General features: G+C 40.0%; 1 protein-coding gene across 15 annotated transcripts in view; it reads left to right on the top strand.

Annotated features, from left to right (window-relative positions):
* The window catches only part of LOC138749768 (D-glucuronyl C5-epimerase-like), a 75,313-nt gene that overhangs the window by 4,906 nt on the left and 58,543 nt on the right, over positions 1–11,864 (top strand). For 3 of the 15 annotated variants that reach the window (XM_069911597.1, XM_069911594.1, XM_069911598.1), the window contains exon 2: positions 5,605–5,674. The exons of the other annotated variants lie outside the window; for them this stretch is intronic. The gene's annotated coding sequence lies outside the window, so the exon portion shown is untranslated. The remainder of the gene's footprint in view (positions 1–5,604; positions 5,675–11,864) is intronic. 15 annotated transcript variants of the gene reach the window in all.

The raw sequence follows: 11,864 nt of genomic DNA on the forward strand, positions 1-11,864 counted from the left end.
CTTTTCCCTGCAGGCAAGGCAGAATTACCACTTGTTGGTATTGTATAAAAACTGTACTTAAGAAGATGGGTATACATATAAACAATCTGTGCAATTCAGAAAAGAAAATCAATAAAGTGCAAAAGTAAGGGTCCTTCAGTGATTTTGTTGTTGAGGGGACTGATGGTGGAGGGGGAGCAGCTGTTCCTGAACCTGTGCGAGTCTTGTGGCCCCTCAACCCATTTCCTGATGGTAGCAACAAGAACAGACCGTGGGCTGGGTGACGTGGATCCTTGATGATTGCTGCTGTTCTCCAAAGGCAGTGTTCCCTGTGGATGTTCTCGATGGTGGAGAGGGTTCTGCCTGTGAAGTCCTGGGTGGTGTCCACTACCTTTTGCAAGGCTTTCTGCTCAGGGGTATTGGTTTCCTCATACCAGACCATTATGCAGCTGGTCAGTACAGCACTGTGGGATGGAGAATTAATGTGTATTGTATATTGCATTAAGTGGAATTATTGGTATTGTTGAAATACTGTGATATTACTGGATAGAAGAGTAACAAAAACAGCTGGATGTCTTCGAGATGAGAATTAAATTCTAATGGGGAAGAAAGAAATGGCACAAATATTAAATACTTTTCTGTCTGTTTCCTCTGGAGGGCATAATAACTAACAGATACAAAGAGAAACTTGGTGTCAAACAATATTGAGGGACAAAGTCATTAATATCAGTAGGAAAGGAAGTATTATACAAGAGCATTAATATCTGATAAATGTCCCAAAACTGATGGTCTGAATCACACCGTTCTTAAAAAAAAACTAGCTACAGAATAAATGGATGCATCTTACAAAATTCCTTAGATCCTGGAATGGTGCCAACTGATTGGAATGTACCAAATGTAATACTGTTGGAGAAGGGAGGAAGAGAAAAGAAAGGGAACTGGAGCTGAAAGAAATAGTCGCTGCAAATCCAAAACACATTGCTGGAAGCTCTTGCAGCTTTAGCAAAGGTGACTTTTATGGTCAAACACCATTCATCAGAACTGGGAAAAGCGAGAATACAAATCTGTTTTAAGTTGCGGAGAGAAGCAGAGGGCTGTCTGTGATAGAGTGCAGACCAAAGTTGATGAGGTTTTTTAAAAAAAATCAGCTGCTATAGACAATTTGAGGGGGTGGGGGGGGGGGGATGGAGGAGGAGAGAAACATTGAAACAGCGATACAGATGCATCTTGGGGTGGGTCCCTGAAACGAATGAATTAACATACTGTCCTAAGGGCTGCATCATAACTCCATGGTAGGTTTGCTACTGTTTCTCCCAAGTTTACATTGGAGGACAAAAGACTGGGGTCAGATTAGTAGTGGAATAGAGAATTAACATGACAGGCATGTGATAAATCAGTGCTGTATTTCTGTGCTTCGTCCGCGAAGCCAAGCCAAAGAAGAAGAAGATTTCTGTGCTGGATACTGACGTTTAGCATAGAAGAAACTCCAATCTACATTTACTTCCCAATGATGTAGTGGACGTCATATCGTCAACATTTGCAGCAAAAGCCTAAGTCATTTGGTCTGACATCATTTGCTGTTGAAATGCTAGAATTTTAAAAGATATGGTAACAACATTTAGAAATAGAAAGGCAGAGTTGGCATGGTTTCCAGGAAGGGAAAGTCAAGTTTGGAAAATTTTGAGTTTTTGTGGATGTAACTTTGCCTAAGTGGAGAGAAAGCTGGTAAATGATGATATCCAGCTTTTTTGGCTACTTCTATTTATGCTGTGAGAAAGGTCCAGTTTCTTCAAAAGATCATGGACAGGTTATGTAAGTGGCAAAAGGGTGGTAGATTGACGACAGTGCAGTGAAAATATACTTTTTATACCAGGTGAGAACAATTAAATAATGGCCTGTGAAAAGTAGGAAGCTGGTAGCATGTTTGCACAGAGAAGGTTTTGATTGTTGGTTCAGGAGTTGTGGAAAGCTAGTGTGTTGCTACAGCAAGCAATTAGGAAGGCAAATAGTGTTGTTCTTTATTGCAGGGGCGTTTGAGCAAGGAAGTCTTTGTGAGATCATGGTAACCATTGTGTTGTCCATCCCTGAGGAAAGATGCCTTGGAATCAATGTATTGAGATGTACGAGATCGGTTCTTGGGGAGAAGGGATTCTGCTGTGAAGACTGGTTAAAGAGTTTACAAGATTCTGAGAAGGATTGGCAGGAAATTTCAAGAAAATGTGTCTTCTCAGTGGAGAATTTGGAAATAGGTTTTGGGTGTTTAGGGTTTACCTTCAATCTGGAATTAAGTAGAAGAGTGCCATTCTGGGCTTTTTTTTTTGTTTTTTTTTTAAAAAGTAATTTTATTACATTTCTAATGGACAATCATGGATTCCAATTAGTTTTCAAGTCATCCCAAGTCCAATTTCATTGATTCTGGGGGTTCTCTTGAATTATGAAGAGTCTATGCTAATGTACAACTGGTGTGCAATCAGCCGCATGTTACGTAGGTCAGTAGCTCCTCTCCTTTGTAGGTAGCTGATTTGTTAGTCACAGGTGATGTGCTTTTTAATGTGCCAATGCTGCCAGTGTGAAATAATTGAGGGCATGCATCTAAGCAAAAGCCAACATAATATCCTTTTCTAATCAGGGGACCCTAGGAAGTGTGGAGGCAAAGAAGAGCTGGTTGCTTGGACACTGCAATGGATGGAAAGGAGAGGGATGCCTTGAGGGCTTGAGCAAATTCATTAATTTTATTTCTGCACCAGAACCTAAAAATGCTACAAGAACTGGCTTGCTTGTGCGAACTCTTTTATTTGATATTGATTTATTTAATGAGGCCCTTCATTAGTACAAAGGAAAGAAAGGAAGGATGACATTTGGTGTGTTCTTCATTTTGTTCTATGAACACTTGTCTTGGCTGCATCTGTGACTAGGATCTGAAAGGCATCCTGTTTCTTTTACAGGTAATCCTTGTATATTTTGAGGGGGGTGGAGGTCGGCAATGGGGGGGGGGGGTGGGGTGGGGGAGGGTGTTGGTTAGTGGTAAATGTTGCATTCTCTGTGTATTGCTGAATTGCTTCACCTGTGCATCTATAAAGAAATGAAAGTTGGGGGTGGTATTTTGTTTGTTTACTTTTTTAAAATGCAAGTTCCATGAGTAAATTTTATTCCCTATCTTTGGGTAGTGATTTGGGAATTTTGTAAGGGTTAATTTCTGCCACCTGAACAGCTGTAAAGGGCAGAGTAAAAAGCTACCTGTCTGATCATGTAAAGAACTAGCTACAAATGAATTTCACATCAGTCTAATCAGCAAGTTGCCTTTAAGTGTTCTTTAAAATTTATCAATTGCAGTGCTGCAACAAACAGGTACTGTTTCTGAAAACTGTTTGTCACCCAGACATGGAGAAGCGAAATGTTGGGAGAGATCATGGAAACAGCTGTGGTGGGAGAGCAAACAGGCACAGGAAGAATGGCCACCTGGTCTCTCCAAATCAGTGACTGAGTCTTCTCAGCACTCGTCTCTGCTCGCATCGACTCAGCCCTTCTATTGGTGTGGCTCGGGGTTGAGGTGAGGAGAGACCTCCCTGTCCTTGCCTGGATGAGCGTGTAGCCCAGCAGCAGTTGCCAAATCCAGCTCCGGTTATATTCCTCTAGTCTCACAAATGCTTGTACGTATGTACAAAAGCATCCATCACCTGAGGAAGACCTACACCACCTCAAACTGCATTGGTGAAATTGCTTAATCAAAGTTGCATATGAAAATTAATGTCAACTATCTGCCAGTACTTGTGAGGAATCATCTTTCCTGCTATCCTCACCCCACAGTGATGGAGAATGGCAGCAGGTGCTTTCCTGCCACTTTCAAGGTTAATAATTCTCCACTGATAGATTTTCAAAATGGAAGCTATTATTGAGAATTTCAGCTGCCTGGTATTGCTTCTATTTTTCACCATTAATAATTGAAAATATTGTTGCCTTAGAGTGAAATACAATAATGCCACTTTCTGGGTCATTCTAATTCTTTCCAGAAATTCAAATGATTATTTAAATTCTTGAGGCACTCTTTTGCCCTATATATTTGATACACGGTGTTTATTTTACAGCATCATGTGGGAGCTAAGATCATGATGTTCTGAGGAAACCTTTTACAATTGGTTCTTCCCAATGCAGCAATAGATTTGGTTTCAATTAGATGGGTCCCACAGTTTCTTACCTTCACTTTTTAACAATACACTGACCTCCCTATCTGTTTGATATCATTACCAACTGCAAAATTTCCACAATGGAAGAACTGCTGTGCCTGATTTTGCTGTGGGAGGATATTTTCCTTGGATGTCATTTGGCCTCCTGTAGTTAAGCCAAGAGGCGATTCTTCATATGAGACCAACCATGGAGTGCATTTTAACCAACCTTTTGTGTGGAGGGAATTATCAACACTTTGCGTTTGTCCTTTTCCTCAAATTAAAGAATCGAGACTCAGAGCATAAACTGACCACAAATGCCTGCTGAATGTTTTAATATGATGTGTGTTGGTCTCTTCTGGCATTAACAGTACATGTTTGCAGTTTGCAAAAGGTTTGGGTTGTAGTCAAATAATAGGACTTGAGGTTTTGTATTTAAAAGATGAGCTTTTTTTTTCTCTGAAACATTTTATTCCAAATTTAGCCATGTATCATTGGTAGTTTCGTTTGTCTGAGACCTCCTGCATAAAGAAGTTACCTTTTAGTCCTGTTTGGCCTTGGGGAAATGGATTTGCAATATGAAAAAAACCACAGTTATGATTTAGTGGAAGTTTGGCCAAGCAAAGAATGCAAAATTGTTTGGTGAAAGGTTACTCGGGTAACAGTAACAGCATTACTGGCTTGCACAGGTGGGTGATCTGCTTAGTCCATGAACAATCAGAAAATAACTACTGTGCCTGTCACTGGGAGCTGCGCAGAATCTATAGAAACTGGTGTCTATAGTAACTTTTCTCTTGGTGTGTTGCCTGCTTCTGCCAAATTTTGAGTTCTGAAATGGATCAAGTGGATATCAGGGGAACAGGGAATTTAAAAAAAAAAAATCCTAAATTCATAATTACTTACAATCTATGGACACATTACCACAAAATATCTGACAGCCTGAGAGATGTAACTCAGGATAGAAATGGATGCATGGAAAAGGAATTCTGTTCCAAAAAAAGAGGGAAAAAAATCTTTAAAAACAGCATAATATGACCACTCCCTCTCAATGTTTTGGTCTTTTCTGGCTAATTTAGAATGCTAGCGATCCATAACCAAAGTCCAAGTGTAGGAATGCAAGAAATGGAAAAGAAGAATGGACTTTTTCTTTAACATTCGCTTCATAAACTAAGTTATGGTATTTCTGAGAACTCTTTCAGAACTTCGTTGCTCTTTTGAATGCTCATTGCAAGTGTGATATGTGGCTAACGGAGGCATAGAGGTGCAGGAAGCACCTGTTCTGATCACTTTTGATCAATTGCATTGGGTCCTTGTAACTTGTGGAAGGAATCAAGAATAGCCTGTAACTGCTCCACACAGACATCAGTAGTGTAATCCTAATTGGGTCCAAGTCGATCACAGCAAGCACGAGGCAGTGTTCTTTGGCAACTGGCTTTCTGATTTCTCTTCCCTTTGCTACCAGATCTGACTACTTGAAGGTGCTGGGAGAAACTGGGATATGTGGCAAGAATTGGCTGGAGTGGAATGCCAAGGTGAAATGGAAGTTTAGAATGTGGGAATACTACTCCCTCTCGATGACGGCCAAAAACCTGGTCATCAGCTACAAGATACAGGCGTGGCTTTATCCTGATGCTGCACCTCCTCACCCCTGACCCATCATTTGTTCTGTCAAAAAATCCAAAATGGGTCATGCCCATCAAGCCGTGACATACAGATTTAAATTTTTTAAAGAGGTAACAGGTCCTTCTGACACACAAGCCCACGCTGCCCATATACCCCATTAATATCCAACCCCTGTTCATTTTGAAGGGTGGGAGGAAACCCACACAGGCAGAATGTACAAACTCCTTACAGAATCTGATTTGAACCCAGTTTGCTGGAGCTGTAACAAGGTGGAGTTTTCAATTCAGGAGTCCCTTATGTTTGCATTTAATGAGCTCCTGGATCTTGTCATTCTCGCACCCTATTCTCATAATCTCCCCTCTGCCCTCTGTCTTGACGGAGGGTTCCAACATGAAACATTGACAATTCCTTTTCACCCACTGAAGCTGCTTGACCCCTGAGTTCCTCAAGCATATTATTATTTTTTGCTCCAGATTCTGTATCTACGGGTCTCTGGTGTGAATACTGAACTTTGCAATAAATTCATATATATGATGCAAAATAAAGAGTGAATTATAATTTGTGTATGTTCTTTTTCTAGAGGGGTAGAAATGTTGAATGGTATATGAAAGACACTCCTTTTTTTTTAATATATAGAATTGATAGAAAATTGTAATATTCTTTAATCAAGCCCTTTTAGATGAAACGGAATAAAAATTCCATTTCCATTTTTACAAAGGTACTTGGAGAATGTACAAGAATTTTAAGTAGATTTATTATGTTTCATTTTCAGAATCAGAATTTACTGTCATAAACACGTCACAAAAGTTGTTGTTTTGTGCAAATATTGCTATAAAATTTCATTTTAAAAATAAATAAATTAGTGCAAAAATGAGAGAATGTGACTTCATTGCCCATTCAGAAGTCTGATGTCAGAGGGAAAAAGCTGCCTATGTGCTGCTGGGTGCTTGTTTTCAGGCTCCTCCACCTCCTTCCCAGTAGCAATGTGAAGATTAACTGGCCAGGGTATTAGGGGTCCTTGAGGACAGAGGTTGCTTCCTTAAGACGCTGCCTCTTTTCAATATACTAGATGAAGTAGAGACTGATCCCCATGATGGCGCTGGCCAAGTTCACAACTCTCTAGTTTTTTTTCTTATCCTGTGCATTGGCACCTCCCTACTAGACCGTTCTGCACAGTCAGAATGCTCTCCACGGTACACCTGTAGAAACTTGCAAGAGCCTTTGGTGACACACCAAATCTCCTCAATCTCCTCATGAAATATATTCACTGGCGAGCCTTCTTCGTGATTGCATCAACTTGGAGGCCCCAGGACAGCTCCTCAGAGATGTTGACACCCACAAACTTGAAGTTCTTAACCATTTCCACTGCTGACCCCTCAATGAGGACTGGTTTTCCCGATTTTCCCGTTCCTGAACTCCACCATCTGCTCCTTGGTTTTGATAATGTTGAGTGCAAGGATGTTGTTGCAACACCGCTAGACTCATTTCCGTCTCTGAATTTGCTGATATCAGCATTTGTAGACAGCATTTGAATTGTGCCTCGCCACACAGTCATGGTTGTATAGCGAGTTGAGCAGTAGTTTAAACCCACATCCTTGAGGTACACCTGTATTGATCATCAGAAAGAGATGTTGTTTCTGATTTGTACTGACTGGTCTTCTGATCTGGAAGGCTGCAGGGGAGTGGGGCGGGGGGGGGGGGGGGTGGTGGATGGTGCAGGGGTCCAGGTTTTGGAGTTTGTTGACCAGCACTGAGGGTATGATGGTGTTGAAAGCAGAACTGTAGTCGATGTGAGAGTTGTGAACTTGGCCAGCGCCATCATGGGGATCAGTCTCTACTCCATCTAGAATATTGAAAAGAGGCAGTGTCTTAAGGAAGCAACCTCTGTCCTCAAGGACTCCCAATACCCTGAAGTCTGATGGGTGTGTTGCTGTTGTCTAGGTGATCCAAAGCTGAGCGGAGCCAGTGATATTGCATTTGCTGTGGAATGGTTGTGATGGTAGGCAAGTTGCATTTGGTCCTAATCTTTACTTGAGTGCAAGTTGATTGTGGCCCTGACCAACCTCTCAAAGCATTTCAACACAGTAGATGTAGGTGATAATCATTGAGGCCCAGTTCTTCTTGGGCACCTGGATGAGTTGATGCCCTTTTGAAGTAGGCTGGAACCTCCCACTGCAGCAGATTTAAATGTCTTTGAATGGATTATCCTAATTTGGATTTTATCTCCTTCATTTGATTTGCTACCTATTGTCAATTTAAAGGTAAAAAGTAATTTTAAAAAATGTCTTTGTGTGCAGAACCTCATGAACACAGATTGACTTTACATTTTTTTTTCTTAACCGATCGTTTTAAATAACTTTTTTGGAGCAAAAATGGTATGCAGTGTGGAAGAAAATTATAAATTCTTAATTTGTTTTGGAGAGAGAGAGAGATCTTTAATTTTTCATGTTATTCAACTTCCAACATTCTTGCAGTATATATGCATGCTATTTTACTCATTTTCAATCAGTAGAATGATTGAAACCATTAGGATGCATAACTTATTTGTAGGATTCACTTCATTACTCTCCACTGTTTCATTAGATGGAAATAGAAATAGTACATGTTAGCAAGATCCCTTGCAGTTGTTAATACATTATTTATTCTTTTAATGTAAACCTTGTGTCCTGTAATAGAAAGTATATTGAAATAACCATTTATTTAAGGAGACAAAACAGAAACAAGAATCTTCTCATCTGCACACATTTGGATTCTAATGACAGCTTAACTGTGCATATTTACTTTTTTTAAAAAAAGTCATTATTTTTCACTGGCCCTTGTAAGTGGATTCATGAGAGCATGAAGAAAAAAATATATATCAGCACAGCTACAGGTCTTTTTACCTCTCCTTTTACTGTTGAGAGTGAATATGATTTTGTAGTTTTGGATCAAGATTTTAATTCCGATACTTACCTGGCAGGGGAGAATCGGTGGTCATGATGGCCGATCTCCCAGGACGAGGCTATTCCATTGTAGAGCTCGTCGAAAGAACCAAAGACTTGTTGATCCAAACCAAGGCTTTTATTAGCAAAAGACAGGAGCTCTTCACAGGTGGCCAACCAGTCCGGAATGATCCGACCTGGCTAGGGACACAACCCTTTAAGGCCCAGACAGTAGGCGTGGCTAAGCTCTCAGCCAATCGCTGTAAGCACAGTCTAGATACTGTAACTATATACACTATATACATTGGTGATAGATCTGTACTATCACACCCATTGCACTTGGGGTGTGCTGACGGCCTGCAATGTCCCCAAATGCGGGATACTCGACTAAATAAGATTTTAAAAAAAGATTTTAATTCTGAGCCATATTTTATCCCATTTGGAAATATCAATGAAACAGTATTTGCAAATCAGTACAATTTACCACAGCATACAATATGGGGGTTCAGTAGTACTATTAACATTAGTGTTAGTTAACTCCTTAGAGTGACAAGCTTCCGCTCTTGTCCTTTTGTCGTGAGGTGACTGAGGCTAATGAGAGACCTGGAAACTACCAACCTACTTATCCAGTATGGCACGTCTTGCTTATTTGAGTGGGTTTGTGAGATGGAGCACTTCTTCTGGACTTGATTTCGAATGTTTATTCTCTGTTGGGCTGGTGGACGTGGGCCAAATATTCCCAGTGATGATCCATTTCACTCCCAGCAGGATTTGAGAATGGCCATAATTCTTTTCCACTCTCACTTGGTGGTTCTTTACTGCAATTGTTTGGGAGGATTTTAGTGATAGGGGCACGTGAATGACAATTGATCCTGCAGAGCTGATTTGTGAACACGAGAAAATAGGAGCAAGACTTGACCCTTCTCTGTCATTTAATAAGTTCATGGCTCTACCTATTCTCCATAATCTTCTTCTCCATAATTCTTTTCTCCATAATCTTTAATTTCCCCAATCACGCAAAAATCTATTTAACTGTTTCAAATATATTTAACAAGGCAGCCTCTACTGCTTCTTTGGGCAGAGAATGCCACAGATTCACTAAACTCGATGAAAAATAGTTCCTCCTCTGTCCTAAATCTAAGCTGTGTCTTCTAGTTCTACGGTAGGTTATTGTTGATGATGTCAGTTTGGGTGAATTGATTGATATTTATTCAGTTAACTTTCAAGTGAAGTTGGAGAACTTTGCAGAAACTTCATTCATGATACATCACCAGTGCCTCAATATACCTGCTGCAGCCTCCATGTCTCAGAAAATAAAAAGATAAGACGAGCAAAAACAGATAAGGCTATACGTTAGAACATAAACATACTGCTAGATTTAATGTCTTTTTTTTAAGAGATAGCTCCCCATCCCTTTCTAGGTTTTAGCCATGAACTATAAAAGCTGTTTGTTTACTTATAGGTAATTGTGTGCATATTTCTCTGAACAATTGACTTTTAGTGTGGGACATCATTCAAAGGGGACTTCCAGGGTTGATTCAGACAAATTAAATTTAGAATCTTGATCTCTATTGATTTTTTTTTAATCCCTGTTTCTTCCACTGTGTACATACCATTATATTTATGGACTTTATTGTAAGAAATTTTCACATTTGAATTATTTGCCATTGTGTCCAAGCTTTCAAATTTTTAAATTTAGATATACAGCACGGTAGCAGGCCCTTCTGGCCCATGAGCCAGTACTGCCCATGTACCCCAATTAACCTCCAAACCCCCATATGTTTTGAAAGATGGGAGGAAACCAGAGCACTTGGAGGAAACCCACCATCCATCTCACCAAATTAATTTTGGTAATTAACTGATATTAATGCGAGAGGTAGGCAAATGACATACCTTCCACTTGACATTGGTCTTGGGTGAAAGCATACCTTTAAACATCTGTTTAAAGTTCTCTTATTACTTAAAATTTAGTGTACATAGAGGTTATTTCTTCATACAAGTTGACTTGCATCCATCCTGGAAGTCAGTCTTGCACCATTTCCTCTGTGATGTATTATTTCTGGTTGAGGTCATTGTTCTTTATCCTGTTTAACATCCATAGGGAGTCCATTTTGGCTGAAGTAAGTCCAGGTTCCAGTTTCTTCTTCCACTTGCTGGTAATGCTATTTTTCTGGCATTATCTGGGTTGTTTGGAGGATGAGGAAATTAGGAGATGCAGAAAGAGTATATGATTAGAAGTATAAGATGGAAAATCTTCAGAAGTTAAGAGGAAGGCTTTTAGAAATTATCAACAATATCGAAAAGAACCTCTGAAAATCTACAGGGGCTCATTTTGAATCTGACGTTTCTAAGTTCCTCATCTCCACTCAACTTTTATCTCAGCTATAGAAAACTTTCTTAAAAGAACTGTTCAATCTACAGGTACTCCCTGACTTGCAACCTATGTGACGTACGTCCATCCGCACATATGACCAAAATTTTGTTTAAATGAAAGTAAAATATAAAACTTGCAAGATTACGATGAAAATCAGGCCTATTTATGGTGGCCACCATGTTGACTGGGTGGCTAACATCTCACGAGAGCTGGCCTTGGTGGCCATCTTGTTGAGATATTTTGCCTTGTTTTAAATCCTTGTGTCCCTTTTTTCTGATTCTGTTACTCAATATTCTGACGGTCAGACAGATTTTAGAGGTCAGTGGAGTCCACAGGGTGCTCTGGATCTGCAGCAACAAAGAGAATGAGAAGGATTCGGAGAAGGAGAACCAAAGGATTGTTTTACTCTTCAGTATCACTGGTCGGGAAATTCCCCAACATACATCCATTCTGAGATATGACCAGTCATCCAGAATGGAATGCGGACGTATGTCGGGGAGTACCTATATTTTGTTCAGTGAAGAGAGTCATGTTACCTCCATCGAATGAGGTTTGCAGGCCGGGCCAGTCTTGCACAGCACTTAACTCTTGATGCCCTTGGGGCTACTTAAATGAGCAATAAGTAGTCGAATGTTGTTTGTATCCCATGAATTTAAAACAAATGCACGCATAGGCAAAAAGTTAAAATAATAAAATAGAAGCAGAAAAAAAACCTGAGCGGATGCCTTGAGGGAAGTTCTAATGACTGTCACTACATAGAAAAATGGGTATTAATGTTGTATTGTAGCTCATTGGGAAGTTGTA

The sequence above is a fragment of the Narcine bancroftii genome, chromosome 14, assembly GCF_036971445.1.
Source record: "Narcine bancroftii isolate sNarBan1 chromosome 14, sNarBan1.hap1, whole genome shotgun sequence".
In the NCBI taxonomy this organism is placed as follows: Eukaryota; Metazoa; Chordata; class Chondrichthyes; order Torpediniformes; family Narcinidae; genus Narcine; species Narcine bancroftii.